The 22,434-nt window shown below is 47.8% G+C and overlaps 1 protein-coding gene across 4 annotated transcripts in view; it reads right to left on the bottom strand.

Annotated features, from left to right (window-relative positions):
• PLXNA4 (plexin A4) overlaps window positions 1-22,434 on the bottom strand; it is a 600,353-nt gene that overhangs the window by 295,931 nt on the left and 281,988 nt on the right. Inside the window, exon 1 of one of the 4 annotated variants that reach the window (XM_083460910.1) lies at window positions 3,655-3,786. The exons of 2 other annotated variants lie outside the window; for them this stretch is intronic. The gene's annotated coding sequence lies outside the window, so the exon portion shown is untranslated. Of the gene's footprint in view, window positions 1-3,615; window positions 3,787-22,434 lie in introns of those variants that run through there. One more of the 4 variants, XM_083460908.1, reaches the window with a different exon arrangement.

Here is a 22,434-nt window from a genome sequence, read left to right as displayed (position 1 = left end):
GCATGACATCATTTTGCGTGTCAGCACATGCGCGAGTGGCGAAACCCGGAAGTAACTCTTTCCAGTACTTCCGGGTCGCCGCGGGACGTATCCTGAAAAAATGAAGCAAACGTAACACGAGGTATTACTGTATTGTAACAAAAGGAAAATTGTAAAAAAAAAAAAAAAAAAGCAGAATGCAATCGGGAGGATAATAAATCAGAAATGGAAGTTGAGGGAAGTCCAAAGGGAGGGAGGGGAAGATATTATGCAAATTGTATGTTGTGGATAGAAGTATATTTGTGATGAGAAAAAAAGAAAATTAATTAAAAAATAAAATAAGAGAATTAAAGCTTTGAGGGTATAACTGAGCACTAAAGCCTTTTTTTAAAATTTAGAACCACAGAATTATAATGTTGGAAGGGACCCCGAGGGTCATCTAGCCCAACCCCCTGCAACGCAGGAATCTTTTGCCCAATGTGGGGTTTGAACTCACAACCCTGAGATTAAGAGTCTCATGCTCTACCAACTGAGCTATTGCACATTCTCTCTGTCAGCTTATGAATTTCTCTATACTTTTTTTTCTTGCAGTCTCTCGTTCTGCATAAGGTGTTTTTGATAGATCTTTTTTTAAAAAAAGAAATCACTATAAAAAATTGCACATTGCTTTCAATCGTTTTAAACTTTTTAAGGTTGCAGCTGATAAATTCTTATTTACTTACATTATTGGCACCTGCTTTCACAGAGTATAATATAGGGTTGCCATATTTCAAACAGTGAAAATTTGAACAGAAAAGTTGTTTTTTGTCCAGTGTTGTTGAACTGCTTTGGCCAAATCACAAAAAAGACTTTTTTGAGCTTTTTTTAATGGAAAATCAGCAAAAACAACACTGCCGACACGGGTTGCCTTACACCCGGTTTTCCCCAGACATTTTGCTGATTTCCGGATATCTTCAGGAAATTCCGGGTGTATGGCAACCCTACATAATAATAGATACAGTGGTACCTCGGGTTAAGTACTTAATTCGTTCCGGAGGTCCGTACTTAAACTGAAACTGTGGTACCTCAGGTTAAGAACAGCTTCAGGTTAAGAGCGGACCTCCAGAACAAATTAAGTTCTTAACCCGAGGTACCACTGTATTATTATGAACACTACGTGCCAGCAAGTTAAGTATTTCATTCTGAAACTGTGTGCGGCAGTTACAGCAGCAGCCAGGCTTTCTAGCTGCTTAGAGCTGCAGTCGCCTGCAAGAGTTATAGCAGAAATGTTTGAAAGAGGCAACCTGTGGACCACCTCACGACTGTGCAAGCGAGTGCAAAATCGGAAGGGTAATACATTCCACATTAGCCTGGGAGATGCGGATGAAGTCAGCAACTACAGAAGGAATGCCTCCGACGAAACATTTGCTCTCCAACTCAGTATTATAATGGCCTCCCTTCGCGAGCTTTTGGACCCTCCTTCCTTGGAGGTTTCGAAGCAGAGGTGGGATGGCCATCTGTCATGGATGCTTCCTGCACTGCAGGGAGTTGGACTAGATGACTCTTGGGGTCCCTTCCAATGCTATGATTCTGCTCCCTTTTATGCACCAGTCCCTCTGTCCACCTAACAAGACACCAGGCTTTGTTCCCAGCAGCAGCTCCCAAAATCAGCAATAGTGTGCACATTTTAGTAATGCTGAATGAAGCAGACCAACATAGCTCTTTCTCTCTCTCTCTCTCTCCCGCCTTCCCCTGCTTGCCAGTTCTTTCATTTTCCGCTGCTCCCCTTTGAGGAGCAGAGGAGGACACCTAATTAGAAAAAGGAAGAAACTCTTGTTTGCACACACAAATCTTGGCAGGCAGAAGAGGAAATGCAGCGGGGGAAATATTAGTCGGCGCCTTAATATCTTGGCAACCAGGGGAGGCAAAATGCAAAGGAAAGGAAGTATCGAAGGGTTTTTAATACTTCCTCTTTCAGATAAGATAATTTCTTCTGAAGAACCGGCAGAGTGTGTGGGGGCTCTGGGAAAAGCCCTCATCAGAGTCTAGGGTCGGTGGGATTTAGTTCTTCAGCTTTGTGACATACAGTGGTACCTCAGGTTACAGACCCTTCAGATTACAGGTGCTTCAGGTTACAGACTCTGCTATCCCAGAAATAGTACCTCAGGTTAAGAAATTTGCTTCAGGATGAGAACAGAAATCACACAGCGGGAGGCCCCATTAGCTAAAGTGGTACCTCAGGTTAAGAACAGTTTCAGGTTAAGAACGGACCTCTGGAACGAATCAAGTTCTTAACCCGAGGTACCACCATAATTGTAGGGAACCTAGGGCAGCAGGACATTGATCTCAGTTGGGACCTTTCATGGCTCAATATGAACCATGGGAAAGCTTTTGCAGACAGATCCCCATCCCAGTGCCTCCAAGTGTCCCGATTTAAGGGAGACATCCCAGATTGACAGAAGCCACCTTTGGCTTCTGATCCCAATCCTCAGATGTTCATTTTGTCTCCCACGTTCTGGTTGAGACTAGACTAAGAAACAGGAGTATTTTGCTTCTGCACCATGAGAAGAGTTTCCAGTGGGTGTTTAAAAGTTGCTCCCTTACCCTAATAAAAGGATTATTGAGAATGGGCTGCATGACCCACTAAGGAAGATAATAGCGCAACAGAATTCAAAGCAGTAACAATTAATTGCACGTTCAATATCCGTTTAAAACTATTTAGTTTAAGTTGAACAAAACTGATGAACCTCATCCAGCGATACCAGCTTTTCAAAGTTTGATAATCACCTGATCTCAAGCTTTCCCCCTTGCCACTTAGCACAGATCCTGAAGCTGAGGCTCCAATACTGGAGGGCACAAGGAGAAGGGGACGACGGAGGACGAGATGGTTGGACAATGTTCTCGAAGCTACCAGCATGAGTTTGACCAAACTGTGGAAGGCAGTGGAAGACAGGAGTGCCTGGCCTGCTCTGGTCCAGGGGGTCACGAAGAGTCGAACACGACTAAACAACTAAACAACAAGGTAATTCCCCCCCTAGGGGATGGTACTGCCCAATTTGGGTACCACTGGTGTAGGCGGTGCCAGCTCATCCTAGCTCCAAGGTGCAGGAAACAGACAATGGGAGCTTCCACTGTGGTGCTGTTGTCCCAACATCCTTTGCTGACCTATGGATCAGGGCTTAGAGGGCAGCTGGGGAGGGAACAAATTTCACCAATTGATGGAACTTAGCAGCCGGCAAAATTGAATCAAGCCACACTTTTCCGAGATCTTCCTTGACCTGTGCAAGTTAACTGCCAAAACCATCTGACAGAGTGCTTGTCATGGGGATAATCTTCTGTGCAAAACATGCATTAGGAAATGAAGGGCATCCTTGCTAAAGGACAGTAATTCCATATAATTTCTCTCTCTCTCGTCCATCCGCACACTCACTTATTGAACTAGCTTTACAGCTGAGCTGGGAGAGGTGACAAGACAATTTTGACTGCCAGTTGCCACGAGGTGGCAGCATATTAATGAAAGCAGTTTGGTGTGAGCAGAATGGGGGGAAGATGCAGCTGCAATCAGGTTTTGGTACTAAAGGGATCTTGTTCAGAAGGAGTGGGTTTTTCTTTCCAATTGCCTCTTGGCTAGATGTGCACATTGGAAGAAAAACAAGCCTGATGCAACTTCTGGGAAGTTGGATGCTAACAACATACCCCTTTTGTTATTTTCTGTCTTGTCCTGTTCAGTGTAGTCACAAGGGACCCTCCACTTCCCAGCTTATTCAGCCCTATGAGACTCCCCTCCCCTGTGTGCCTGGCTATCTGACCAGCTGCTGCACTGTGATCTCATAATTGACATTGCAACTTCTCATTGGTCAACCATTGTGGCCTGGAACCTTTTACAAGAATGCTGGAAACTTAGCTCAGGGGCCTCATTCCATCATACTTGCCCTCCTGGGGGACCATATGCCAGGGGTATTAGTGGGGCTAGAGACAGAAAAGGATGAATCTAGTGCCAAAAGTGGTTTGGGAAATGGGCGTGATTCTTCTCTTGGCCCAGTAGGGTGCATCCCAGCCAGTCAAAATCAGTTGGAGAAGACGCAGAGCCAGGGGATATGAACTGGGTGTGGTCCAGGAATGGGAGGGCAACCTATGGAGCCAGACAGAGTTCCTGTGGCCCCACAAGAAGCAGTGATGGCCACCAACCCAGACAGCTTTAAAGGAGGATTCAACAAATTCATGGTGGAGAGGGCTAGCGATGGTCACTAGCCATGTCTATGTTCTGCCTCCACTGTCAGAGGCAGCAGTGGTTCTGAATACCAGTTGCTGGAAACCACAGGAGGGGATAGGGCCCTTGCACTCAAATCCTGCCCCATAGGGGCATCTGGTTGGCACAGTGAGAGCAGGATGCTGAACTAGATGGGCAATTGGCCTGATCCAGCAGGAACCTAATGTATGTACAGTCATACCTCATGTTACGTTTGCTTCATGATGCGTTTTTCAGGTTGCGTCCTGTGGAGACCCGGAAGTACCGGAAAGGGTTACTTCTGGGTTTCACCACTCACACATGCACAGACACGCAAAATGACATCTCGCACATGCGCAGAAGCAGCGAATCGCAACCCACGAGTGCGTAGATGCGCTGCTGTGGGTTGCGTTCTATTCATGTTGCGAACAGGCCTCCGGAACAGATCCTGTTCGCAACCAGAGGTACCACTGTATGTTACACTCACATTAAAAACAAACAGACAAAACACATGCCTGGATCCTGCAAACAACAGCTGCTTTGTCATCCATTTCCTAATGTGTCCTTTCCACATGGACCCATCTCTTTATTCGCCACATATGGGGAGAATCTTTCTCCTTCTCTCCATGTAGACTTGCTTCTTTGGCCATTTGCATCGAGTTTTAGCCATTGTTCTCTAAAATTCCTCCGATCCCTAGAATGGTGAATGAGTGGAACACCAGCAGCTTCTGCAATTGGTGGTGGGTTGGGGAGGAGGGGGGGAAATATCTCCCCAACCCAGATTTTCCTTCAAAGCTCTCCAGGGTAGTGAGTAATTTCAAGAACTGCAACAAATGAAGAACAGCTTTTGAGGGTTGAGCAAAATGAAAGAAACATGTCCATGTTGCCAGGCTCAGAAACTCAGGTGAGGGAACACGTAAAAATGTGAGCCTGGAGAACGTCCTCCTACCTGCAAGTTCCTTCAGTGCTTTAAATTGCACTCCTTGCACTCTGTTTCAATGAATCCTAGAATTATAAGCTTGAGAAAGGTGCAAAGGGTCATCTAGTGCAAAGCAGGATATATGGTCATAGAACTGTAAAGTTGGAAGGTACCCAAAATGACTTCAGGGCAGATCCACATGTGAAATTATTGGTCTCCTCTTCTTCTATGTTGTTTGTGCCTTAGGTGTTAATGTCCCACTCATCCAAAGTTTGCACAATGGATAATAGTCCCATGATCCCGGATGTAATGCGATATCCATGAGCCCAAGCCAGATCTGATCGTGCCTCTCAGCCTTGCTCCTTAGCATAATGCAAAATCTGTTTTTGCCTGCAGGAATTTCTTCGCCGGCATTATCGGTCGCCGTCGCCGCCAGTTTCCAGCCTTTTCTTCCCCAACGGGAATGCTTTCCAGAGCAGCCAGGGAGGCGGGTCTCCCACCGTCATCTGCGCAGCACATTTTACGCCTCCTGCAAAGGGGCTTTCAAAGCTGCTCTCAGCTGGGTTGTTTGTACAAACATGTGTATTTGCTGTGTCAACACACATTAGGCAGCAAATGTATTCCAGGGGAAAGGAAACAGATCAGGAGCAGAACCCATCTTGGGGGGGGGAAACTGAAACCACTTGCTGAGGACATCACTGGATGTTCTCAGAGGAGATCCAGACCTGGAGAGCTCGGCACGTATCTCACGAGAGGGGAAGACCGTAGCTCAGTGACAAAGCAACCTCCTCACTGGAACCTTGGAGAAGCGCTGCTGGGAAGGATTCCCTGTCTGAAACCCCAGAGAACTGCTGCCAGTCAGTGTACACCAGTGTCTCCCAAACTTGAGTTTCCAGCTGTTTCCGGACTACAATTCCCATCATCCATGACCGCTGGCCTTGCTAGCTAGGGATGATGGGAGTTGCAGTCCCAAAAAAAACCCAGCTGGAGACTCAAGTTTGGGAAACACTGGTGTAGACAATTCAGTGGTCTGAATCAGGACAGGGTAGATTTCTATGTTCCTAGGAGAGCTGCCATTTTTTAAAGCACCCAGCCACACTTCGCTGTGTCCCAGTAGCTCATTGGCTTGGCATGTAGAAGGTCCCGGGATGCATTTTGGTGTATGTGCTCCTGGACTTGGATGAGTTAGAGCAAAGCCTTCTGGCACACAACATGCGTGATCCCAAAATGTAGTAGATGAAAGAAGCTGGGAACTGATGGGAGTCAACAAGCAAAGCCTAAGGGAGGATCATTGCCCTACCAAAAAAGCCCTCTCCTCCCATGGTCTATGCAGAGACAGAGCAGGTGCTCTGCATATTATCGCAGTATATTCTGCCATCTGTATCCTTCTATGTATTTTTTAAAAATGCATAAATTGCTTCTTAGTCAAGATTTTCAAACCGGCGTACTACATAAAGACAGTTAACTCATCAGATAAGAATCAAATCACTTGAAGCACCACAAACAAAAGGTACAGCAGCAGAGATTGTGAGGTGTAGCAGTTAGTGTTGGACTAGAACCTGGGAGATCAGGGTTCAAATCCTGACCCACAATGCCCACTAGGTTACTTTGGTCCAGTCGATGCTTCTCAGCCTAACCTCCTCACAAGGTTGTTGTGGGAGTTTAACAATGAGAAGGGGGTGAAGAATCGTGTGCACCACCTTGAGCTACTGGGAGAAAAAGGTGGGAGAGAAATGCAATAACTAGAAATAAAATAAATAGTGCAATCATCACCCTGAACTCAGTGGTCATGAAAATGCTCAGGTATCTAAAGAGGCATTTAAACATGCTTTAGAACACTTGACCTGGCACTGGAAACTTCAAATATTAGCAGGCAGACCTCTTTAGAGTTATTGTATTGTATCAACTTCGTGCCAGTGCCAAAAAGACCCTGTCTCCGTCTGCCATTGAAATCAGGGGCACTTAAGAGAAAAGACCCTGTAGATCATAGTGCTTGGTGCTCCAGTGCTCTCTCCCTTTGCCACACTTTAATGCAAATGAGGTTGACATGGACTCCAACTCCCTGACCATTGACCATGCTGGCTGGGGCTGATGGAAGTTGGAATCACCAGGGCCGTCTTTACCCAGGGTGCAAGGGGTGCGGGTCACCTGGGCGCTGAATTCTAGGGGGCGCCAACTGTATACCTCTTGATCAGCAGCAGTAAAAAAAGCTTAACAACTTTCAGTTTGCCCCTCCCCAAAAAAGCTCAATAAAAGTTAATTTGGGGGTGGCTAAACTAGATTTAGGGGACGCAGGTGGTGCTGTGGGTTAAAGCACAGAGCCTAGGGCTTGCTGATCAGAAGGTCGGCGGTTCGAATCCCCACGATGGGGTGAGCTCCCGTTGCTCAGTCCCTGCTCCTGCCACAACCTAGCAGTTCAAAAGCACGTCAAAGTGCAAGTAGATAAATAGGTACAACTCTGGCGGGAAGGTAAACGCCGTTTCCGTGCACTGCTCTGGTTCGCCAGAAGCAGCTTAGTCATGCTGGCCACGTGACCCAGAAGCTGTACGCCGGCCCTCTCGGCCAGTAAAGCGAGATGAACACCGCAACCCCAGAGTCGTCCGTGACTGGACCTCATGTTCAGGGGTCCCATTACCTTTTAAACTAAATTTGGGGGTGCCGGGCAGATCTTTGCACCCCGGCGGTGCATATGGTAAAGGTGGCATCAGAAAGGGCATTGTTTGCTTAGATGGAGAAATAGAACGCAGGTTGGAGCTATGGAGATGGGAGTGCCCTTGACTTCCAAAGGTTGAAAGTCTTTCCATCTGCAAAAGAAGTGAGGTCAACTGGGGAAACTGCAACACCTCACCTTTCAGCAGATGCATGAATGACTGCTGAATCTCAAGGGGTCTGTAGAGACAAGAATCTGTCTCCTGGCCTCAGCCTCATGGCACACTGCATGGGTCACCCTACCAAAAGGAGTTCAGTTGTGTCTGTACCAAATGCTGCTTACATCCAGCGTGCTCTTTATATTTATACACACACTTCCTGTCTATCAAAATCAAAACCATCAGGGCCGCTTAGTCCAAAAAACACCCTTCCTCCAGATTTAGCAGATGCTGACCTGAAGTCAGCCTTGTGCATTTTGAGCCCCTTCAAGCTATTGGCACCAAGAGGCCGCTATTCTCTGGAATGGCGATTCCCTCCCGCTGCAAATCCACTATCTAAACAGTTGGGATTTGAGTCCCATCTCTCTGTCCTCTAGACGTTAGGCGTATTTGTGCAACTCAAGCCAATATTTACAGAAACAGCCTCTTATCCAAATAGCCAAAGCGTTGCCAGGCCCAATAAAAGAAGAAGAAGCAAACATGTTTCCTTGTAGAAGGAAAGAAACAGCTCCAAAGGCGGTGTGAAAAAACAAGGATGCCGGAAAAGCAAACCTACTTCTCCCCTCCTCACCCCCACCCCACCCATCATCCCCCAATCTCTGCGCATGCTGCTTCCATCTGTTTGGCATCATCTAAGAGCTCCTCTGCATCGCTGTGGTTTCCAGCAACTGGTATTCAGAAGCTTCGCCTGCTCTGACAGCGAAGCAAAGCACAGCCATTGTGGCTAGTAGCCACGGAGAGCCCTCTCCTCCGTGAATTTGTCTAATCCTCTTTTAAAGTTATCTTGGTTGGGTTGCCATCACTGCCTCCTGCAGGAACGAATCCCACAGTTCAACTGTGTGCTGGATGAAGGAGGACTTTCTGCCCGTAATATTCCAGTGCTCAGCTTCATTGAATTGCCCACACATCATTCCAGCTAACAAAGTTGAATGATGTGTGGACAGTACAATGCTAAACCACCACTAATGCACTTTTAAACCACACCCACACCCACACATACATACATACAAAACCACCAGTCTGGAGGGGCCTATGTTATATAGAGAGGCTTCATCAATGGGAATGGAAAGATGGGTGTGCTAGCAAGTGGAAGACAAGTACAGTGGTACCTTGGGTTACAGACGCTTCAGGTTAGATGGTTTGAGTTCTGCGGTGAGCAGAATCACCTTCTTCACTAATTCACAAATTAAGGGGTTGGGCAGGTCACAGCTGGGGTTGTGGGAGGTGATTTGGGCTTAAACACTCTGTCTGAAGCTGCTTCCCAGCGGGTGAGCAGAAAGGAGAAAAGCAAGGAATCTTTCTGCTGCACAAATCTGACCAGCCTTGCCCATTTTCTCCTTTGAAGCATCCATCATTTCATCCCACACATTGATTTTGTTGTGTTGTTTTAAGCTGCGCTGTTTCCTTCTTTCAAGAGATGCTCTCTTCTCCTCTCCCCCCCCCCTTTCCCCCTTTTCTCGTTCTCTAAGAAACAGAGGAATTTCACTGTCAGCCCCAGCAGAGGTGGGGATTTCAGGGGGCAGCTTGATGTTAACTGCCTTACAAAAAGGACTAGGCAGCTGGGTCGCCACACACAGCTCCGCTGCTTGCTTGGCACGCGACTCTGGTCGTGAAGCTTCCCTGCAGATGGGACCACAATGTATCGCTCCTGTGGTTTTTGAAGGGTCCCTTTCAGAAGGGTGCCTTAAGAATAAGGTGTGTGGGCTCAGATCAGAGAGTTTTGAAATCACGACTTACTTAGCAGAAGAGGGCAATAACACTAAAATTGCCAGTTGAAATCCACTTTCTCATTTGCAACCCCAACATTTCCTGAACAAATGTGCATCCAGAATAGGATGCTGGACCAGATGAGCTGGACCTGATGTGTTAGCAACATTTATAGGGTTCTGCACCCATGGTTTAATGCCAGAAGAGGAAACCAATGAAGGGAGGGGGCACGGCTTGAAGGACAAACAAAGTACTGTCTGGCTAACTTTGCTATTCCTCTCTTCCCAGGTAGAAACACCCCCTCAGGATCTGCGCTGCGCAGCCACCTGTCTGAGCTCATTTTCCTCCCCTGCCCACACACACACTTTGCCAGTGACGGATCGGGGATATGCCGAGCCGATTCTTAATAACTGTACAATTTACTTAACAAATTTTGAGCTTGTAGTACAGCTTTGTTAATATGTTTAATTTATTGTTACATTTCCTCCAGGTTAATGGTTTACGGGGCCCTAACAATTTAATCTCTGTAGTTATTATGAAGTGCTTGTTTCTTGTTAAAGTGGAAAACGGAGCCGACCGGGGAGATTTACGTGTGATAAACTGGGCCAGAGGGGAGCACACACACACATCCCTCTATTAATAAGCGAAGGAGGCTTTCTCCAGGCTTGCTCGAGTCTCTCATTAAGGGAGCATCTCTGGCTTTCCCTTCGCTAGGCCTGAGAGCCAAGGTGCCCGCAAACGACTCCCAAAAGGAGATGCATCTCAGAAGCAAAGTCCCATTGGGAGGAGCAGCTTCTCCTTTCCACTCTTAATCGCTTCTGCTGGAATTTTAATGTGCAACAAACTGATACGGCGGTGCCTGCCCTCATAAACACCTCTGAAAATGTACAAAACAAACTGCATAAATAAACTAACCCACAGGATCATAGCAAAAGAGAACGAGTGGCGTTTATTTACATTTAGTCCTGGGTCCCTGTCCCCATCTTACGAGGAGAAACTGCTGTGTCTCCTCCAGCGGAATTGCAAAAAAGAGTAAATTGATGGGAGTTGGGTTGTTGTTTTTTTTGCTTTGCTTGTTTGCAGGATCAGGCTTGTCCTTCAGCCAGGTGGCATGTTAGAGATGGCTCCCACAGCCCAGCCCATTAGTAAATCCACTGAGCCCCATGAAATCAGCCACTGGCTTTCAGTAACTAATGTTTACAGCCGGATCACTGTGCGTTTCAGGCTGTCAGGAGAACAAGCCCATTAATCCGTGCTAACATGGCTGTGGAAGGCGCACACCTTTGTAGGTGGTTCAAAGCCCCCTCTGTGGATCAGCCCTGAGGTCTCTGAAGGAGAAGAAGCCACTGCGGCCAAAACCTTGCAGAGGAGAGGACTTATTTCAGTGCCGGAACAAAGCATTTGGCTCAGACCTCTGTCAGCCTTTCAGAATGTATGTGTGAAAAGGTCCTCCTGAATATTTCTCCAAAGATCGCAGGGTGGTTCACAAGATAAAAGAAATACAGGATAAATGCACTAAACAAATAGTTATAACAATAACCCCACTCCCATTTAAAAGGCCACAGAATATTAATCAGCCAAAGGCCTGTTTGAAGAGGAATGTTTTTCTCCTGGAGCCTAAAGGTTTATAATGAATATTCGATTAACGGACAGCGAGTGAAACCGAAAGTTCATATTTCATAGTGAAGTTTTACTCAAAGTAGATCTGCTGAAATGAAAGGAGCAAGGATAGCCACGTCTGTCAATTTCAATGGGTTTACTCTGGGTAGGGCTAGCATTAGCTGAACCTGGAGAGTTCTGTGTAAAACCTGGGGCTTATCCATACTGTTAGCAAACTTCTTGTACAGTCGAACCTCTGTTTACGTAAACTTCAGGATGCGCGTGTGGCAAACCCAGAAGTATTTTACTGAGCCGTCTGCGCATGTGCAGGAGCGGTCCTCAGGTTGTGGAAACCTCAGGATCCAACCAGACCTCCGGAACGGATCCCGTCCGCAACCGGAGGTACCACTGCACGTCCATTAACTCTCCATCATCTGGATGACCTTTTCCTCCAAATCACCACTTTCCCTCATTTTCTCCTCCCTCGCCTCGCCTTTTCATAGTATCCCTAGTATGGGAAAATCCAGAATTAGGGAGGGGAGAGTGTGGAAAGGCAGTGACATGGAGGAGAACGTCATGTAGACTATGGAACATTAATGGAGGCACAGAAAGCTTACTCTCCACATTAAACAACAATATGGATGCACCCTTAGATAAGGTGGCCCAGAGGTTCTTCTGCATTGAAAAGAAAAAGCTTTGCTCCCCCCCCCCATACTGCAAAAGAAAGATGGACAGGCCAAAATGGTCAAAGGCCTGGAAACGATGCCTTATGAGGAACGGCTAAGGGAGCTGGGCATGTTTAGCCTGGAGAAGAGGAGGTTAAGGGGTGATATGATAGCCATGTTCAAATATATAAAAGGATGTCACATAGAGGAGGGAGAAAGGTTGTTTTCTGCTGCTCCAGAGAAGCGGACACGGAGCAATGGATCCAAACTACAAGAAAGAAGATTCCACCTAAACATTAGGAAGAACTTCCTGACAGTAAGAGCTGTTCGACAGTGGAATTTGCTGCCAAGGAGTGTGGTGGAGTCTCCTACTTTGGAGGTCTTTAAGCAGAGGCTTGACAACCATATGTCAGGAGTGCTCTGATGGTGTTTCCTGCTTGGCAGGGGGTTGGACTCAATGGCCCTTGTGGTCTCTTCCAACTCTATGATTCTATGATTCTAGGCCTAAGCCACGTCTTCGTTAAAGATAAGCTCACCTGCAACCTAACACACAAACCTTCTTCCATTTCACCCATGCATACTGAAAGGTGCCAATATACCATCTTTCTTGAAGAAGAGTTTGGACTTGATATCCTGCTTTATTAATATCCGAAGGAGTCTCAAAGCAGCTAACATTCTCCTTTCCCTTCCTCCCCCACAACAAACACTCTGCGAGGTGAGTGGGGCTGAGAGACTTCAAAGAAGTGTGACTAGCCCAAGGTCACCCAGCAGCTGCATGTGGAGGAGCCGGGAAGCAAACCCGGTTCACCAGATTACGAGTCTATCACTCTTAACCACTACACCACACTGGCTCTTGGGTAGGGGATGTAAATCATTGTTCCTGAGAAAGCAGAGTGGGGATATTCAACCCAGCCTGAGTTTATCTGCAGACACAGTATTCAGTTCTGTCAAACTGCAGCCTAGGGGCAGGAGAGGGATGGAAGATGGGGGAAAGCATTGGGGTGGGGGTGGGGTGAGGAGCTGCCCAATGCATGACAAATAATCTCTTGATTGCAGTTCCCCAATGGCACAATGACTGTTAGCTGGAGACTGATTGACAATGCCTATCACCATAACCCAAAAACAGGGTTGGCCACACAGACCTGGTTTGTCGCAGGTTGTCCTATATTCAGCTGCACCACCCTCAAAACTTGAAAAAACAAAACAACCAAAGCCTGGGAATTGCAGCTCTGTGCGGAGAACAGGGGTCTCCTAACAACGCTTGCTATTCTTCGCAAACTATAGCTCACAGAATTCTCTGTTTATAGCGTTATGATCCTGATGCAAATCTAAGGTGAAGATGCAGCCCTATGTCTGTATTACGGAACTTGGAAGCACCCAGCAACCTGCTCTGTCAGTCGTGCCACAACTGTTTCCTCCCGATCGAGAGCGGCAGAGCCACAGATCTTTCCATAAAGGTCAGGGCAGCAAAGCTTTGACAAGAGCTACATTGAGTTTTGATCCCAGGGCAGGACCTGGCAGAGTCAGAGAGGAGAAACGTTGTCAGAGCCGTGTGACATGTTCACCCAGCGCCTTTCCCTGCTCTGTCTCCAGCCAACAGCGCCTGCAACTTCAAATCCAATCTGTCAAAGTTTTTTGTTTTTTTTTCCCCTGGCTGAAATGTATGGGTTTGCAGACAGGGCCATTTTGCATTGGAACAGAAGTTCAACACACAGACAGACACCCACCCACCCACACACACACACCCAATGCACACCTTCTCAAGATGGGTCAAAGGACATTGGTGCAACACTTCTCCTTGTCTCCACCCCTCCTCCTTGGCCAAATTAGAGGCAAGCATCTTGCAGTATGACAAGCCTCGAGCCCAGCACAAGTGGCGATGAATATTTATGAGTGCAAAGACAAGGAGCAGGAAACTTACAAGACGTTTGCTGCAGCTGGGCACCGAGGGGAAGGAACCTGCAAAGGCCAAGTGATCCCGCAAATAATAAATCTGCAATTTGTGGCAGAAATCAGAGCAGAGTTTCTGCTTAAGAGGGGCAGTCAGAGGTTATGAAGGGATCGAGACAGAATTGCAGGGAAAGCCACGCAGGGCACCTGAATGCAAGCAAGGCGCAAACTGGGGCATTTTTAGAAACTGAGTAGGTAAGGGACGCGGGTGGCGCTGTGGGTTAAACCACAGAGCCTAGGACTTGCCGATCAGAAGGTCGGCGGTTCGAATCCCCGCAACGGGGTGAGCTCCCGTTGCTCGGTCCCTGCTCCTGCCAACCTAGCAGTTCGAAAGCATGTCAAAGTGCAAGTAGATAAATAGGTACTGCTCTGGCGGGAAGGTAAACAGCATTTCCGTGCGCTGCTCTGGTTCGCCAGAAGCGGCTTAGTAATACTGGCCACATGACCCGGAAGCTGTACGCCGGCTCCCTGGGCCAATAAAGCGAGATGAGCACTGCAACCCCAGAGTCGGTCAGGACTGGACCTAATGGTCAGGGGTCCCTTTACCCTTTACCTTAGGGTAGGAGAGGCAACCAGCTGACATAAGAACATAAGAGGAGCCTGCTGGATGAGGCCAATGGCCCACTGAGCACAGCATCCTGTTTTCATAGGGGCCAACCTGACACCTCTATGGGAAACCTTCAAGCAGGATTCAAGTGTGCTGGACCCAGGGTTAACCCAAGTAACGCGGTCCAGGTCCGGTCCCAAATCCAAGGGTTCCACGAGGAGTCAGTCCAACAGGGCCAAGGCAGGACACGAGACAGGGAACCAGGCAAGGTCAGGCAGGTTCTGGCAAACAGCAATGTTGCTCCCGCAACCTGGGACGGGGTCCGACAGCCTTTTATCTCTGACGGGGCAACGGCTGGTCCTGATCCCCTGATGACTCACCTCCCTGTCTCGCCCAAAGGCAAGCACTCCTCCTGCGAGTACTCAGGTCTCTCCTTCTCCCATACCTTGGTCTCTGCAGCTCAGGAGACGTCAGTGGGTTACTAGACCCAGGGGCTGCCTCAGCCTCTCCTGACCCAACTGGTAGTAGAGCAGCTGTAAGTGATGGCCCAGCTGATGGCCACAAGGTAATCCCCACATCTGGAGCCAGGGCAGGCTCAGGCCCCTGACTCGGCCCAGGCGGTGCTTGTTGCAAGGGAACCTGTGCAGACTGGGGCTCTTCAGAATCAGGCCCCAGACTTGGTTCAGATGATGCCTGAGGCAAAAGATCCGGTGCGGACTGAGACTCCTCTTGTTCTGAGTCTGAGCCTTCACATTGAGGCCATCACTTTGAGCAAAAGAGGCCTCTCACCTCCTGTGGTTTCCAGCAGCTGGAGTTCAGGAGTATTGCTCCTTTCAGCTGTGGAGGCAGAGCACTGCCCATCATGGCTAGTAGCCACTGACAGCTCTGGATTTGTCCAGTCCTCTTTGAAAGCCACCCAAGTTCGTGGCCATCATTGCCTCCTGTGGGGGCGAGCTCCATAGTTTAACTATGTGTTGTGTGAAGCTGCTTTTCCCCTGACTTCATATTCTGCTTTTAGGGGGGAACTGCTGGGAGCAGCTCCCAGGATATCCTCTTTCACAACACAGATTTTGCACTGCCCAAGTGAAGCTGTGTCCCTTCCAGCGAGGGTTGGGCAATCCAATCTGGCCCTAGTGGGGAAGCCTGGTTCACGGAACGTTCGTCTCCCCGGAGAGGGAAGCCGCTAATTTCAAGACGCACAGTCACATCCTGCATTCTGCACCCGTTGGCACGCCTCGCGCTCCGCGGCACAGTCACAGCCAGGAAGATTCCTTGGTCCATTGTCAGCCATGTTATTCTTGAAGGGTGGCCAAGGAGTCTTGCTTTGGACAGGCAGATGGATCGGCTGCTGGCTGCCGTCCCCGCAGAAACATTAAATCCGCTCAAAACAGCTGGACCCAGGCTTTGAAATCAGGCTCCTTCAAATAATGTGCCAGCCGGGGAGATTAAATAAAGATGTGAAAGGGAGGGCGAGGGGGAGGGGGAAGGGGGGGACAAAAAAGAAGATGAAGAGCAGTGCAATCCAGAGAAGGTGGGTCTTGTAAATCTCCAGCTGCTGCTGCAGGCATCCAAACAGGCAGCATGGCCTCCTCTTTTTTCTGAAGCTGCCGCGCGTTCCGTCAGAAACACCCCATATTTTTGCTGGCCTCTTTGACATGTGGCATAAATAAACCCACTGTTTCCAAAACGTGGCTGGTCTGCGCTTCTGCAACAGAACAACTGGACTGCTTCTTCATCTTCAGCAATTAGGGAAAGGGAAAATTGCAGGCATGTTTCTTGGCCCTGTTAATTGGGCAGAATTTGTTGCACCGATGGCACATTAGAAACACAGAATCACAGACCCTCCAAGTGTCCCTATTTTCCAAGGACATCTCTGATTTAGAGAAGCCACCCCGGTTTCTGATTTGATCCTGGAATGTCCCACTTTTCCTTAGGATGTCCCTATTTTTGTTGGAGGGTGTGGAGTTATCAACCCCCCCCCAAGCTGTCTGAAGGAAATCCTGTATAGGGAAGGGTTGTTGTTTTTTAATGTTTCATGTCTTATTATGTTTTTATATACTGCATTTTTTTGCTCCATAAGACACACCTGCCCATAAGACACACCTAGTTTTTAGAGGGGGAATGCAAGGAAAAAAATATTCTTTAAAGGGAGCGCTGAGCAGAGCCTGTATGCACCCCAACTCCTTGCTGAGGAGAGGCAACCAGAACGGCGCACAATATTCCAAATGTGGTTGCACCACAGATTCATGTACCGTTTTTATGGTGCTGGCAGTTTTGTTTTCAATTCGTTTCCTAATGATCTCTAACATGGAATTCCCCCGTTTCACAGCTGCTGCATGCCAGGTTGATATCTCCATCAGCTACTTGCTACGACCCCAAGCTCTGGCACCAGAGTGGCTCTGCGCTTTGTGGAAGCCCTAAGAAGCTCACCTTGTCGCCCCCCAGGTCCGTCATGGCTTGCAAAAGGTCAGTGCCCTACACCTGTTTCCCTGTCAGCAGACATCGCACAGGCCCCTGCCGTGAGGTGCAGGAACGAAACTCTGAGGAGAAAGCTGTAGACAGCTGAACGGAAGCTCTGGGACTCCCAGAGAAAACGTCTGGCCATTCTCCTAAATGTCACTCAGCCAGCAGAGCAGGTCCTGTGTAAATATCCACTTGTTTGCGGGCCCTTTGCTCAGAAAGGTCAGGCATGCAAATTAAAAGAAAGCTGGGGAGGGTGGAAGAGAGAGAAGATCTAAAGAAACCAAGCCTCATGAGAAACGATCGAGGTTGCTGGGTATGTTTAGCCGGGAGAAGAGAAGACTGAGAGGGGATAGTTACAGATAGGTAGCCGTGTTGGTCTGCCATAGTCAAAATAAAATATTCCTTCCAGTAGCACCTTAAAGACCAACTAAGTTAGTTCTTGGTATGAGCTTTCGTGTGCATGCACACTTCTTCAGATACACTGAAACAGAAGTTGCCAGACCCTTCTATATAGTGAGAAGGTGGGGAGGGGTATTACTCAGAAGGGTGGTGGGAATGGGAGATTGGCAGATAGCTGAGATGAGCCTGTTGACGACTCTTAACGACTGCAATAGGTCTTACAGGAAAAGGCAAGGGGTGAGAAGGTGAGAAATGGCTTAGTCGTGTATAATGAGATAAGAATCCAATGTCTTTGTTCAGACCAGGTCTCTCCATGGTTTTAAGTTTGGTAATGAGTTGCAATTCAGCAGCTTCTCTTTCCAGTCTATTTCTGAAATTCCTTTGTAGTAAAACAGCTACTGAGAGGGGACAGGACAGCCTAAAAACTCAGTCTTAAAATGAAAACCCCACACTGATAAAATATGGGCAAGAGATATGATAGTCATCTTCAAACACCTCAAGGGCTTTCAGATGGAAGATGGAGCAAGCTTGTTTTCTCCTGCTCTGGAGGGTAAGACCCAAACCAATGGATTCAAATGAAAAGGAGATTGTGACGAAATACTAGCAAGAACGTTCTGACAGTAAGAGCCAGGGATTCTTTCGCTGTGGTTCCTGCATTGCAGGGGGTTGGGAGCAGATGACAGCAAAACAGAAAAGAAAAGAGACTTAAATAAGTCTGTGCGTCAGGGGGACATGTGCTCTCAAGGGCGCCGTGGAAAGTTGCCCAGCATTTGTTGACTTGGGGGAAAAAAATTATCCTCACCCTTCTGCCAAGCATAGCCCTCAAGGCAGTTTGCAAAATGGAAAGAACAGCAAAACAATCAACAGACGAAACAGCACTTAAGGCAATCAATATTAAACATCCCATTAAGTGTTGCGACCTGGATGGCGTTCGTCGGCCTTCAAGTCTCCAGATGCAGCGGGAGAGAAGGAAACTGTGGCTTCTCCTACCCTCCTTGCCCTCTCTGAACTGCCCTCCTCCCGTAGCTTCTGCATGGTGGGATAAGTATAGAGTTTCCTTCCAGAGGGCATGGCGAAATAAATTCCCCTGTGGAGAGATGGGACAGGGACGCCTCCCAGTTCCACCATCCCAGCGGAGGCTGAGTGGAAGGAGTCAAGGTCAGAACATACTCATGCAGCCTATAGGAGTGCCTGGGGAGTTTGAGTCGTGCTGTCACGGTCCGGTTTACGAGCAGTAGAAGTCCCGGCTGAGGACGTCAGAAGAGGGGGCAAAATGGCGGCGGGGGAGCAGGAACAAGGGTCCAGAAGCCAGGGGTCCAAGGGTCAGGAAGTCAAGGGTCTGAGGGTCAAGAAGCAAAGAGTCACAAAGTCAAGGGTCCGAGGGTTGAGAAGCAAGGAGTCAAGAAGCCAAGGTCCGAGGATCAGGAAGCACAAAGCCCAAGGCAGGAAATGACTTGCTGTGGCAAAGAGCCGAAGGGAAATGCTGACCTTATATCCCTTCCCGGTTCTTGCCACCAGGTGCAGTGAGTTACCAAGCAGCCTCACCTGTGCAGCCACGCCTTGCCTCTCCAGAGCAAACTTAGGAAGGCCCCAGTCCTGCGAAGCCCTACTGGTCACAGGGCCTGGCTCCTGCATGCACTCCTGACACGTGCGAATTCTAAGGCAAATGGACCCAACTCACATCTTCCAGATTTACTGTGTGAAATCAGGATGTAATTACTTATCCTTTGGATTTTGCACCTTCTGTGATGTGTACCAAAATCCATCCGGGGACTTCCTGCATGCAAACGGAGCTACAGCCCTTCTCAGATTTGACTGGGACGCTGGTCCGTCTACCTCTGTACTGCCCAGTGTTTCTTAAACTTGGGTCTCCGGTTGCTGTGGGACTACAACTCCCATCATCCCTGACCACTGGGTCCTGCTAGCTAAGGATGATGGGAGTTGTAGTCCAACAACAGCTAGAGGACCCAAGTTTGAGAAACACTGGTCTACACTGACTGGATCCAGAAAGATAACATTCCTAGCTGTACCTGCCAAGCAAAGCAGAAGATTTTCCACTGTGCTTTGGCCCCTTTGCTTAAACAATTGCCCGAGTGGTACAATTTGCAGCCAAAGGCCAAAGTTGTGCAGGAAGGTGTTTCTATGAAGTGCCTCCCAACTGGGCTCCCACTTTGGCAGAAAGGACCTGCTTCTTGTGACAAGAAGAAGCATTTTAGTATGATTTTCTCTTGTCGCACACGTTTTGACGAATACACAATTTGCAAGCCATTATCCCTTATACAATGCATTTCCGCATGCCCTTTTCACCAACAGTATGTGCCTTTCCATGCACGCTTTACCCCAGAATATGCATTTCGGTACACATTCTTCAGTTGCAAAGCTGCACCACACCATTCAGAGACATGCCAATTTCCAAGAACGGTCACCCGAATATTATTTGCTAAAAATTGGAAAACACAAGGACTACCAACAGTGGAAGATTGGCAGATGAAGCTGATGGACTTTTCGGAGCTAGCTGACCTGACTGGAAGAATCCACGACCAGAAAGATGAGGAGTTTCAAGAGGACTGGAGGAAATTTAAGGACTATTTGAACGAATATTGTAATATAAAAAATTAGAAAGTACTTGAAAGAAACAAATAGACTAATAAACTAAGTTATAATTAAATAAATGGGATTTAGAATGTTAAGAAAAGTGAATAAGATGAAGTATAAGTGGAAATTGTTTCAGTTTAATAATGATATTGGAAAGCTGTTACTTTTAACTACAAGGAAACTCAGAAGGGAGGGACTAGAGGAAGTCAACTAAGATGTTTAAAAGGTTGGATTTGTAAAGAATCAAGTTTGTTGTTATTGTTTATCTGTTTATTGTTCCTTTTTTCCCTTTCGTTCATTGGTCTTTCTCCCCCCCCCCCCCCTATTTCTGTTTCTGTGTGTTATTCTGCTCTGTGGTTTTTGCTATAATTGTGGGAAATCTAATAATTTTTTTAAAAAAACTGTCTTTTGAGTTGCGTATTGTTTCAAGACATTCCCCCGTTAAAAAGGGAGCCGTTTCACATTACTCCCCCGTCCTTAGTTTTGGGAGAAGATTAAGATATCCACGGTGCAAACAAACAAGAACTATACATACTGCCTTTGCAAACACAGGAAGAGTTTCCCTATCCAATTACGCCAACGGGTGGTTCTGAATTGAGGCAGACGAGATGCGGCTAATCAGACGTGAATCTGACCAGACCCGAATTGTCCAAACGGTATGATGGGATCTCTATTGATCCAGTCAATCAAGGCCCTCTGTTTTCGCCTCTTCCCAAAGGTGACTGGTTACACAGGTTCCCTGCCTCCTTTGGGGCCAGGCCCTGGAAGCCTCTGAAGCATGAATGATGTGGGAATCCGAGCCTGCCAGCTTGCTGGATTTCCCGTGACTTGAGACGTTCCCCCGAGGATACGAGAACCTGAGTCCACCCAAGCATGTGTGCTGCCGTGTTTCTCAGCCGTGCTTTGGGGACGGGAGCGCAGTGGGTGGTCTCGCTGAAAGAGCTGCCCTGCCTGGCCTCCTCGTCCTCCTCCCCGATGCCACTTAGCTGACACAATGCCTGCTCCCTGACCTGAGTCACATGGAAGAGAACAAAGGCACCCTAGGGAGAGACAGAGAAAGAGGCAACAAACTGAGCCCAGCACCTGAACCCTTGATGCAATGGTACAGTGGTACCTCGGGTTGAGTACTTAATTCGTTCCGGAGGTCCGTTCTTAACCTGAAACTGTTCTTAACCTGAGGTACCACTTTAGCTAATGGGGCCTCCCGCTGCTGCCACGCTGCTGCCACATGATTTCTGTTCTCATCCTGAAGCAAAGTTCTTAACCCAAGGAACTAATTCTGGGTTAGCAGAGTCTGTAACCTGAAGCGTCTGTCACCTGAGGTACCGCTGTATTAGAGAGCTGGGCGACAAGGGTTCGAATCCCACCGCTCAGCCATGAAGCTTAGTGGAGCTTTGGAGAGGCCAGTGATGGTCTTCTCTCAGCCTGACCTACCTTGCTCGGTTGTTGTGAGGATAAAACATGGAGAAGAACCGTGTGCACCACCATGAGCTCCTTGGAGGAAAAGGTGGAATAATAATAATCATCATCATCATCATCATCATCATCATCATCTATTATTTATACCCCGCCCATCTGGCTGGGCTTCCCCAGCCACTCTGGGCGGCTTCCAACAAAATATTAAAATACAGTAATGCATCAAACATTAAAAGCTTCCCTAAACAGGGCTGCCTCCAGATGTCTTCTAAAAGTCTGGTAGTTGTTTTTCTCTTTGATATCTGACAAGAGGGTGTTCCACAGGGTGGGTGCCACTACCGAGAAGGCTCTCTGCCTGGTTCCCTATAACTTGGCTTCTCGCAGTGAGGGAACTGCCAGAAGGCCCTCAGTGCTGGACCTCAGTGTCCGGGCATAATGATGGGGGTGGAGACGCTCCTTCATAATAAATGCTATATACAAGTCTATCCAAGGAAGCTCTGTAGAGGGTCTCCTTGCAAGCAACAAGGTCTCTCCAGCTCTCTACCTCCATTTCTGAGCTTGAATTGAATTACTTATTTATTTCCTGGTGCTGCACATATACACAATTGCACGCCTGTATACTACTGTGGTCTGTGTTGGTAGAATAAACTACAGTGGTACCTCGGGTTAAGAACTTAATTCGTTCCGGAGGTCCGTTCTTAACGGGGCCCTTTATATGTCCAGCTGTCCTTCGTCAACAACAAATTGTCACTGTTTTGTGTTGAATATATGCTACGTGGTAATTTATGGACCTAATAGGTATCGAAAGCCATTTTATTTGTTTTTTATCTTATACAGTGGTACCTCTGGTTGTGAACGAGATCCGCTCCGGAGGCCCGTTCGCAACATGAAAAGCCCGCAACTTGAAGCGCCGTATCTGCGTTATTTGGTGCTTGTGCGCATGCGCGATTTAGAGCTACTGCGCATGCGCGAAGAGCGAAACCCGGAAGTAACCCTTTCCGGTACTTCCGGGTCGCCACAGGATGCAACCTGAAAAAGCGTAACATGAAGCAAACGTATCATGAGGTATGACTGTATTTTGGAAATGCACATCCAGTTTTTTCCCCTTTACTTTTTTTGGG

This window comes from Podarcis liolepis (genome assembly GCF_965112155.1).
Source record: "Podarcis liolepis genome assembly, chromosome: 10".
Lineage (NCBI taxonomy): Eukaryota > Metazoa > Chordata > Lepidosauria > Squamata > Lacertidae > Podarcis > Podarcis liolepis.
The sequence above is the reverse complement of the archived record's forward strand: the minus strand, read 5'-3'. Positions and strand labels throughout refer to the sequence as shown.